The 11144-nt window shown below is 42.1% G+C and overlaps 1 protein-coding gene and 1 pseudogene across 1 annotated transcript in view; both read right to left on the bottom strand.

Annotated features, from left to right (window-relative positions):
* LOC149290483 (uncharacterized) overlaps positions 1 to 11144 on the bottom strand; it is a 426035-nt gene that overhangs the window by 309176 nt on the left and 105715 nt on the right. The gene's annotated exons all lie outside the window — the stretch shown is intronic.
* Positions 5223 to 11144, bottom strand: part of LOC149290487 (uncharacterized) — a 29058-nt pseudogene continuing 23136 nt past the window's right edge.

Below are 11144 nucleotides of genomic sequence, written 5' to 3'. Positions count from 1 at the left end.
CTCCCTCATTTGATGATAAAGATACCAGTGACAATCTAGGCCAGATTCTTTAGGTTCTTCTTGTGTTTTGATCTCTAGTTTTCCTTGTGATTCTTGCATTACATCCTTGTATCTTAACCATTTAGTTTTCTGGATACTTTTCCTCCCGAAAAGAGCCTCATGCGGCAAAAACCATAAAGGTATTTTTGGACATATTCTACACTTGTTTTTCCCCAGATCTTCAATAGAGCTTTTCTTACGAAATGATATCAGGTTTCTTTATGAACTTTCTCTTTACCGTAAATTAGGTATCCATTCAACCCAAATCTTAAATGTTCACCCTCCAGACATAATAATTGTTCATTCTCTAACAAAACCCATTCTCTAATCCAAACTAAACAACAAGCAGCATAATAAAGTTTTCAGTTTGGTAAACCCAGCCCTCCTCTACTTTTGTCATCACAAAGTATTTTTGTTTTTATCCTGGCTCTTTTTTTATTCCAAATAAATGTTGAGATTTCCTTTTGCCATAGATTCAAGGGTTTTTCATTCTGGATGATGGGTATCGCTTGGAACAGAAACAGCATTTCAGGAAGGAAACTCATTTGGATCAGTGACATTTTTCCTAATAGCGATAAGTGTAATTTCCCCCATTTTTCTAGGTCTTTTCTGATCTCATTCCATGTGTCTCATAGTTATTGTGAAGTGGATCTGAGTTTTTATTTGTTACATTTATTCCTAGATATTTAACTTTCTTTCCCTCTTTAAATCCACTAATTTCTTCCAGGATTTGTTCTTCCTTTTCCCCATATTTTTTGTTATTAATGTTGTTTTGTCTCTGTTTACTTTTAGTCCTGAAACATATTCCAATTCCACTATTACATCCATCAATTGTCTTGTGCTCTTTTCTGGGTTCTCCAGGGAATACAAATGTCTCCTGAGAAGACTCTCATTTTAAACTCAGTTGTTTTTAATTTTTATCCCATTGATCTTATTGTCTAATCCTATCCTATTATTCAGTGCTTCTAGGATCAGAATGAAGAAAAAGGGTGATAGTGGGAAAGCTTGCCATTTACCTTTAGAAATCTTAAACTCTTCTGGTTTTTATAGTTAACAATTAGTCTTTGATCTTTATACATTGCCTTTATCCATCTGTAATAAGAAGCTCGTACACTGGTGCCTCGGGATACGAAATGATCGGGTTACGAAATTTCCGGGATACGAAAAAGTTGGATTGGCAAAAACTGTTTCGGGTTACGAAATATTTTTCGGGTTACGAAATTCATTTCGGCACGAAATTCAAATGCTGCAAAGTGCAGCTATAGGCTTTCCAGGTTACGAAATTTTCGGGTTACGAAAGGAATGGCGGAACGAATTAATTTCGTAACCCGAGGCACCAGTGTATTTCCATTTTTCAAGTGTCACAAATAACATATCCCATCCTATGTTATTGAAGGCCTTTTCTAAAAAGATATGTGTTTTTTCGTTGTGCCTTTGAAAATATTCAATTATATTTCAGACGTTTTGTATATTACCACTGACTTGTCCTTATGAATCCAGTGTTTAAGACCTTGTTTGAGTCTATGGGCCAAAGTCATAGGAAATAATGTATAATCCATATTTAATAAGGAAATTAGCCTATAGCTCTTTACCTCAGTTGCATCTCTATCTTCTTTGAACAGCAAAGTTATATTAGCTTGTTTCCATGTTTCAGGATAATGGTTTTCTTTGATGGCATTTTCTTTGATGGCATTTACAGGAAGAAATACCTTTAAACCCTTTGATCTTTTTGCTCAATATGACATGTAAACTGGAAAAGGAAGTAGCTAAAAGATTTCCCAGACTAATTTTGTAGATGGTCACTCACAGTATTGGAAAAACATCCAAATTCCTAAAATAGAGGAGTGGATAATTAAACTAAGAGAAGCAAAGGGATTGGACATTTTAACCGCAATCATGAGGGATAAATCAGTTGAGAAAACTAAAGAGGACTGGTCATGCTTTGATTTATTTTGTAATACTAATTATTAATTTACAATCCCAGATATCATATGGAAAGTGTACATGAACATTAGAGGTTTAACACGTATCGATACCTTGTAGGAATTTAAGTAAATTAAATAAAAGGGTCATCTTAGCTTAACTAGGAAGTAACTTAATAGTACATTTCTGACAGTTTTGTATATCAGGATGTTATTTATTGCATGTTGTATGTGTATCATATAGGTATTTCTACTTTTTGTTGTTGTAGCTGTGTTTGTTATGCAAATGTCTTGGTATGTTGTTTTTTTCATTTTTGTTTGTAAAGGATTGTTTATAAATAAATTACAAAAGAAAAAAAAGTGGTTTCCAACCGGATTATTTCTGTAGTTCAGATACAGCCTCAGTTGCTTATAAAGGATAGAAGAACCCAATTCGTACTTTTATCCTGTTAAGAATGGTTTTGCTTTTTTTTAAATAAAAGCAGTTTGCTTTTCTGTCTAATCCTTATTTTTCTTGTTCTTGTTTGTTTGTATGTTTATTTGTTTCATTCTTGGTAAAATGGGTTATCATGGTCTGTCTCCTTCCTTCTTCCCTGAAAATCTATTAATTAGGAAACTGGGGAGACTTTTAAAACCTCCCAAAGGAGCCACTTTTGGCCTTTTTCGGGGGAGAAGCCTCCTCTTAGAAGCCAAAGCCCAATGTTTATGAAGAAGAAGAAGAATAAGGCTTGTATTAAAACTCTCCTCCCCATTTCTGATCCCTTTTAAAACCCATGTTCCCCAGAAGGAGCAGAGCTTTGTAATAAGAAAACCCTCTCAGAAAAGACACACACTTCCTTCCTTTTGGCCCAAGGAGCCTGGCCTCCTTCTGACTCTGGAGCCTCAGGAGAGAAAGAGAGGACTCTGTTCAACTGAGGCCTCAGAGAAGGTTCTGGAACAATTTTCTCCACAGTCACAAGCAGCACAAAATGGCTGCCAGAAAAAAAGGAGGCAGGGGCTGAGATTCTAGCAAATCAGGGCCAGGGATGGTGGGATGGACAGGAATTCCAGCTAATCAGAGCCAGAGACTGTGGAGGGACAGGGAATCCAGCCAATCAGGGCCAAGGATTGTGGGTGGGACTGGGATTCTTGCCAATCAGGGCAAGGGATGGTGGGAGGGACTGGGATTCCAGCCAATCAGGGCCAGGGATGGTGGGAGGGACTGGGATTCCAGCCAATCAGGGCCAGGGATGGTGGGAAGGAGTGCAATTCCAGCCAATCAGGGCCAGGGATGGTGGGAAGGAGTGCAATTCCAGCCAATCAGGGCCAGGGATGGTGAGAAGGAGTGCAATTCCAGCCAATCAGGGCCAGGGATGGTGAGAAGGAGTGCAATTCCAGCCAATCAGGGCCAGGGATGGTGAGAAGGAGTGCAATTCCAGCCAATCAGGGCCAGGGATGGTGGGATGGACTGAGATTCCAGCCAATCAGGGCCAGGGATGGTGGGAGGGTGGGGACTCTAGCCAATGGCAGCCCTCAGAGTGTCCTCAGGAGCCAATCATGTGTAAAATACATGTCATAAAAACATCACAAAGTATAGACATTCCAATTGCAGTAATCGCAGGGCAGTTATGCTGTTATGACCGGAAGTAAACATATATACAATTATAATTATATATACACACTGATGTTGACCAGAACCTGGGGGGTGTATACATGCGCATTCATATGTACTTACATATTTCTCTATGCATTTCCTTATGTTTAAATTGTATGCAAGTAGAAGAGTATATATAAATATATAAATCATATATATATGATCCAACATAAATGTGTACATGTGTTTGCATCTCTCTCTCTCTCTCTCTCTCTATATATATATATATATATATATATATATATAAAAATACATGTGCGTACACAGGTATCTATGGGTATGTATAGATGTATCTATGGGTATTGTATGCAAGATCTATAGACTTTAAACATTCCATGTCTGTGTGTGTAGGCTCTTAAAAGTATAAGTCTGAATGCACTTAGATAGAGATGCCTCCACATACATACATATATATACAGATGTATATATACAGATGTATATGCACAAACACACATGCCACATCCATCTGTTGTTGTCCATTGTTCTGGTCCGTTGTTCCAGGTGATGCTGGAGAAGAAGCCCTGCCTCCAATGGAACCAGAGGCTGCAGGAGATGACCCAGCCCCCATATTTTAACCCAAACCTTACGGCTGGCAGTTGATGAGAACTCCAAAGCCTGTCTCTTATAGTGGAATCATAATGGGTTAAAGGAAGTGTGTCCCCACTGCTTGGTTAGTTCTCTTTCCGCTTTCAGGGATCAGTGCAGAAGCTCCAGAAGGTGAAATGAGAGATCGCACACCTGTCACCAATCTAGGTGTTCTCCTTTACATCTAGAGCGGTGAGTAAATACAGAATTGGACTATAAAACTTTTAATCAGACACATAACAGACCAGATCTGGGTTCAAACACTTTGTATGTAACATTTATTCTAACATTAGGGACACTCATTTTAATATATTACATATCAAGAGGCCTCAAATCATGCACACATTCATACAATGCTCATGCACACAAATCTTCCCAGAGGTCGATCAGTTTTCTGAGAGAGCGATGGGTACCAGTTCCAGCTGATTTTGGCACACTAGCACCATGGTTTTGAAGATTCCTTTATGCTTTTTATATGTGCATCATTTTTCCTGATGAGTGACGTCTTGTTCCCATTCCGTTCTTGTTCTGGTGCTCTTTACATCAAGTTGTGTTATACACAGTCCATTCTTCTTTTAGTACATTCAGTTTCATGTCCTTGCATTACGGTGTCTTTATCTTTCGCACATTCCTTTTCAACTCAGCGGTTTGAGCTTTTCTTGCTTCTCTGTGCCAGATCCTTCATCTCATCCTTCATCTTCTAATTCTGTCATATTCACACATAACACACCTACCCAACATGCTATGTCTTCCTATATGGCAGGGGCTTGGACTAGATGGTGCTTGTGGTGCCTTACAAAGCCAGAATCCTATAAATCCATGCTTTGTCATCCTGTGTGTCGGGGGTTGGACTGCATGGGTCTTGTGGCCCATTCTTATTCTAGAATTCTATAAAAAATAACAACAACAACACAACAACATACAAAAATCAATAACTTTATGAACAGAAAACCCTAAAAAACAAAATCACAAGGGCTTTCTCTTATCACCAATGCATTGAAAATATTTTTCTCGTAATACTTCTTAACAAAAACAGTGTTAGTTCACTGCTGGCATTTATGTGGTTTCTCTCCTGCATGGACTCTCTGATGTATCATTATGTATGACTTCGAAGAGAAACATTTCCCACAATGCTGGCATTTGTATGGCTTCTCTCCTGTGTGGACTCTCTGATGTGTCACTAGGTCTGACTTCTGAGAGAAACCTTTCCCACAATGCTGGCATTTGAATGGCTTCTCTCCTGTGTGGACTCTCTGATGTGTCACTAGGCTTGACTTCTGAGAGAAATATTTCCCACAATGCTGGCATTTGTATGGCTTCTCTCCTGTGTGGATTCTCTGATGTTTCACTAGGTCTGACCTTGAAGAAAAACATTTCTCACAATGCTGGCATTTGTATGGCTTCTCTCCTGTGTGGACTCTCTGATGTGTCACTAGGTTGGGCTTCTGAGAAAAACCTTTCCTACAATGCTGGCATTTGAATGGCTTCTCTCCTGTGTGGAGTCTCAGATGTGTCACTAGGTGTGATTTCGAAGAAAAACATTTCCCACATTGGTGGCATTTGTATGGCTTCTCTCCTGTGTGGACTCTCTGATGTCTCACAAGGTTTGACTTTGAAGGAAAACAAGTCCCACAGTGCTGGCATTTATGTGGCCTCTCACATGTATGGACTCTCTCAAGACTGACATGTTCTTCTGAAAAAAAAAAGAAGAATGACAGACAAGACTGACTCTCCAAATTAAGAGAGGAATGTGTTACCCCCAGATTTAGCCACCTGTTAACCCTTCCCTATTCGATATAAAATTAATAAAGTTGGAATGGGTGCCCTGAGCATGACTCTGCTGCAGATGCCCTGAATTTAGCATTTTTGCAGGTATGGATCCCTACTCATAGGAGGTAGCAAAGAAGAGATTGTAGGAGAACCTGCCTTGAGAAAATGAGTGGATTTAGCTGCATGATCCATTTATGTCTGTAGAGGGTGAAGGGATTATGGCTAAGGAATGGGACTGGAAGGAAATAGTCAGAAAAAGGCTCTGAGAATCAGTGTGCTGATCCCTTTTGTCTGAGGTACTTGCACCAATAATAATAATGATGCTGATGATTTATTTATAGCCTGCCCAATCACAAGGATTCCAGGTGGGTTACAACAAGAAAAATAAAGAGAATAAAATAAAATACAAAAATAAATACAATACAGTAAAATAAAACAGAGCGACGTGAGTTACAGTAAAATTCACAGTTAGGCCTGATGGAAACCGGGCCTGTCTTTTTCACTCCCTCCCAGGTCTGGTGATGACAGTTGGGGCGGAGGGAGGGCTTTTCTTTTTGAGGCCAGAATATAATTTCAATTAAATTTAATTTAATTCTTCTCATTAATTTAAGAGAAGAATTGGTGGACAGAGTGAAGTAAGTCACAGTAAATGGGGAGAGGTTAAATCAAGCCCTCGTTGCACTAAATTTGGTTTCAGACCGTTCTTTCCTCACCCAGGAAACATTCTAAAGCAATTTAAACCTTTTCATACCCTCAGTTTCTGCCACTAAGCAACAATTACAGCATAAATATCTGCTCCTAGTGGCTGTTCTTCAGCCTCAGTCCAGTTGCAGGCAGACACTCTGCTCCCTATTGTATGGGGTAAGAAAGCCAGGGTACCTTTCCCAAAGAGAATTTTAATTCGGGCTATGTCCGGGTCCAATCTTATGTAAATCACTGCTGAATCTATTGGCCAAATCCATTCCAGATGTAGCCTGGGTCCGAGGCATGCTCAGCCATCCCCCTCTTTTTTAAGTGGAAGCTTCCAACACTAAAAAAATGGCCGCTGAAGTGCTGTGGGGATTCGGGCTGAATCCAGGATGGATTTGGCTGGTGGATTCAGCGGAGATTCACATATGATAGGACCCGGATGCAGCCCGAATCAGAATTCAATTCAGAAAAGTTAAGCTGTTATTTTTATCCCATGCGATAGGATCCTCTGTCGGTTAACATGGCTAAGCACCTCAATACACTCTCCAACCCCACTTGCCATGGGAGCTACTGACTTCTCTTCCCATTCCGGATTCTCAGCAACTGGGATTGAGATCCATCCAGGCAACATATTACCATTAGCAAAGGCTTACATTTATTCACCACTCCCACCTTTGTTACCTAATTCTCTCTGTGCATGTGTGTTCATTTTGCCTTTCAAATGCCTCTGGAGTTCTGTGTGATTGCAGACCTGCTATAGCTTTGCTGGATCCTGAGGTCACTGTTGCCTCAATCAAACTATATCTCCCCTTTGAGCTAAGTATCTAATTCCCCTAAAAGCATAGCACTTGCAGGTGTCTTCCCCAAACTCCAGCATTTCAGGTAAAAGACCCTAAGCAAGCTCAGGTAGGAAAAAGAAACATTAGAGAAAAAGGAATTTTTGTGTTGCCTCTCCTTTCTTCATAGACATTGTTCATAATTGCTAAATGGAAGCCCTTAATATGTCTGAAAACCAGGGCCTGAACCGGTTCTCACCAGTTCAATTCTTAAAACCTGTCAGGTTGGTGGCTGCCTCCCAATCCCCAAGGCCCCTCTCTTGACCCTTCCCAGAGGTCCTTTCCTGTCCACATACCTCACCTTATTTGCCCTCACCTTCCCACTAGGGCCCTCCATTCTGGTAGTCAAGCCTGCTGTCCCAGCCCAGGATTTCCTCTGCCCCATCTAGGATTCGCCCCTTCTCACTCGCTGCCCCTCACTCCTGGAACCTTCTTCCCCCGCAAGCAAGAGCCATCACTTCATTAACCAGCTTCAAAACGGAGCTGAAGACCATCCTGTTCAGAGAAGCGTTCCCAGGCATTGCATAATTGTCACTTGCTATTTGATGTTCTTTTCTTGTCTGTTTTATTGAATCATTTCCGGTATTGCTATGTATTTTATATGTATTATCTTAGTAGACAGGCCCCTTAGCCACCACCACTCCCTTCTCCTTCTGTGTCATGTCTTTTTAGATTGTAAGAAAGAGGGCAGGGAACCGTCCAATTAAAAAGATTGTATGTACAGCGCTGTGTAAATTTACAGCGCTTTATAAATAAAGGTTAATAATAACAACAACAACAACAACAACAACAACACAGAGCTAGGCAATCCTGGCTTTGCTCCTGCTTTCCTTTCCTGGCTCCCAGAGACCTGATCCCCTTCCCTTTCTCCCTCCACTCTCCAACCTTCCCTCTTGCCTATCCGCACTGCTTCAGCTTTCACCTTCGGCATCTCTTTCCTGCCTTTCTGTTTTTCCCATTCCCTCCATCTCTCTATCACAGACACACATCCACAACATGTGATGCACAAAAGGGACATTCTGAGTCCCATTTGTTGAGAAAGGCAGGATAATCAATATACAAATAAGTCATTGGGAAAGCAAGAGCAAGGGGGCTGGGACCTGGTCTCCAATTTTGGTGAGGGTCAAGTGCCAGCCTTAAGGCATCTATAAGACAGGGATGGCCTAATGTTGGGGATGGGGGGGTCACACTGGCCCACAGGGGATCTCAGGAGCAACCTAACATTGTATTGTCTGGGGGTGAAATGAAATACTATTTTCTCCTCAGTATCCCACAGCATCCCTTTGGGGAACCAGAGGCCATTTTGCCACTATTGGGCTCTCTCTGAGCCATTGTAGGGCCAAGGGAGGCCTTTTCCCCAAGAAGACTCTCCTGAGCCTGAAAAGCCTGGAAGAAGGGCCAAAAAAGCCAGGAAACTTAGGACCTTTCCAGAAGGGCACCCTAGTATGTACTGTGTACGTACTAGGGTTGCCCGGGGGCATCTTTTTCAGACGCCCCCAACCCTAGTACGCACACAGTACGTACAAAATGGTGGCGCCCATTCTACATGCAGATGGTGATGCCCATTAGGATGTCACGACTGCGCCACATTCAAACGGAGCGGCATGGACATGACGTCCTGGTGTCATGAAAGGGCGCTTGTGGTGCCCTTTCCACGGTGCAGGAAGGAACTCCATTTTGGAGCTCCTTCGTTCATTTGTGTCGCTGGTGCAGCCTTTAGAGAGCTGCGCCAGCGATACAAAAGAGAAAGGTGCAGAGTGGCCCCTTTCTCCTTTCCACGCCGCTGTTGGGGTGTCTTTGGGGCTTGAAGCCCCAAGGACACTTTTTCCAGGCCATGGCGTGGAAAAGCGGTGGATTGGGGCCTCAGGGCTGCCACTGTGGCAGCTGAGGCCCCGATCCGTTGATGAAAGGGGCAGGTACAGGCCACCCCAAAGGGGCAGTCTGTAAACCGCCCTACTGAGGGATGTGCTGAGGAGCATTTGGGGGTGAAAAGCATTTATCTCCATAGTTCCTTCCCACAGAATCCTAGAATTGGCAGTTTAGAATGGGATATTTAGAATCCTCAGAAAGTGGAGAGCAATAGTGCCTCACCAAACTACAAATTCCAAGATTACACAGGATATTGTTATGACAATTAAACTACGTGTGAAAGTAGCTTAGGAGTCATAGTAGACCAGAAGTTGAACATGAGGCAGCTAAAAAGGTCAATATGATCCTAGGCTTTATCAATAAAAGTATAGTGTCTAGATCAAGAGAAGTAATAGTGCCACTCTATTCTGCTTTGGTCAGGCCTCACTTGAAATAACCCTGTGTCTAGTTCTTGGCACCACAATTCAAAAAGGATGTTGAGAATCTGGAGAGTATCCAAAGGAGGGCAACCAAAAAGGTGAAGGAACTGAAAACCATCAAGCCCTATGAGAAGTGGCTTAGGAGCTGGCTATATTTATCCAGGAGAAGAGAAGGTTAAGAGTGGATATAATAGCCCTGTTCAAATATTTGAAGAGATGTCACCTTGATGGATCAAGCTTGCTTTCTCCTATTCCAGAGAAAAGGAGAGGAACAGTGGATGCAAGCCACAGGAAAAGAGATGCCACCTAAAGATTAGGAGGAACTTGCTGACAGTAAGGGCTGTTCGAGAGTGCAATATACTTCCTCTGAACGTGGTCGAGTATCATTATTGTTATTATTGGCCTGGTAGAAATGGGCACTTTGTGGCATGCCGGCGGTGATTTTAGGGTTTGGGAGCATGCAGTAACTGCACACTCCCAAAGCCTAATACTTATGGGCAGCACAATCTTGACGCAGTGCCATCCATACGGCGCATGCATCCATGAAGTGTCTTGTGTGACGCGTCCAAACAGCACGGCGCATAAGACATATCACCGTGACGCTCCAAGGTGCAAATGGCGCCTTGGTGGCATCACAGGAAGGAGCTCCATTTCTGAGCTCCTTTTGGCTGCAGATCGTTCTTGCACCCATGGGGTTGCTGCGGCAATGATCCGGAGGAGAAAGGGATAGCCTATGGCCACCCCTTTCTTCTAATCTGTACTGAGCCATTGTTATTATTATTAAGATTTATTTCTAAAGCGTTCCTTCTTTGGAGATCTTTAAACAAAGGCTGGATGACTATCTGTTGTGGGTGCTTTGAATGTGTATTCCTGCATGGCCAGGGGTTTAACTGGATGGCCCTTGTTGCCTATTCCAACTCTATGATTCCATAATTCTAAAGTAGAAACATAACACCATAACAATGTAGTATGAAAGGACCTTCAGTCTTCACAGGAAGGGCAGTGGAGTCAAGTTCCTTACCCACAGAGGCCACATTCTCATAATTCGCCATCATAACATCGCTGTACAGAAGTCTCTGCTTCTTTGTCAAGAGTTTCCATTCATCCTCGGTGAAATATATCGCCACATCCGCAAAAGTCACCTGCAATAGAAAATAGCCCTGATCCAGAGAGTGACTAATAAAAGGGAAGGAAAGCACATGGTGCATCCCAAATATTATTTCATTACTTCAGAATTTATCCCAGAAAACAAACTTTAAATAATGTTAGCAAGCAAAAAGCTACTGCCTTTGAAATCCAGTTTGTCTCGAATCCTTTGTGAGGCTACAAGCCCCTCTGTTTGGAAGAGAAAACTGAATTTCTCAGGCAGGCTCCATGCTTT

The sequence above is a fragment of the Sceloporus occidentalis genome, unplaced genomic scaffold, assembly GCF_023333645.1.
Source record: "Sceloporus occidentalis isolate IW3139 unplaced genomic scaffold, rSceOcc1.0.p SCAF_39, whole genome shotgun sequence".
NCBI lineage: Eukaryota > Metazoa > Chordata > Lepidosauria > Squamata > Phrynosomatidae > Sceloporus > Sceloporus occidentalis.
Note: the sequence above shows the minus strand (reverse complement) of the source record. Positions and strands in the feature narration are given on the sequence as shown.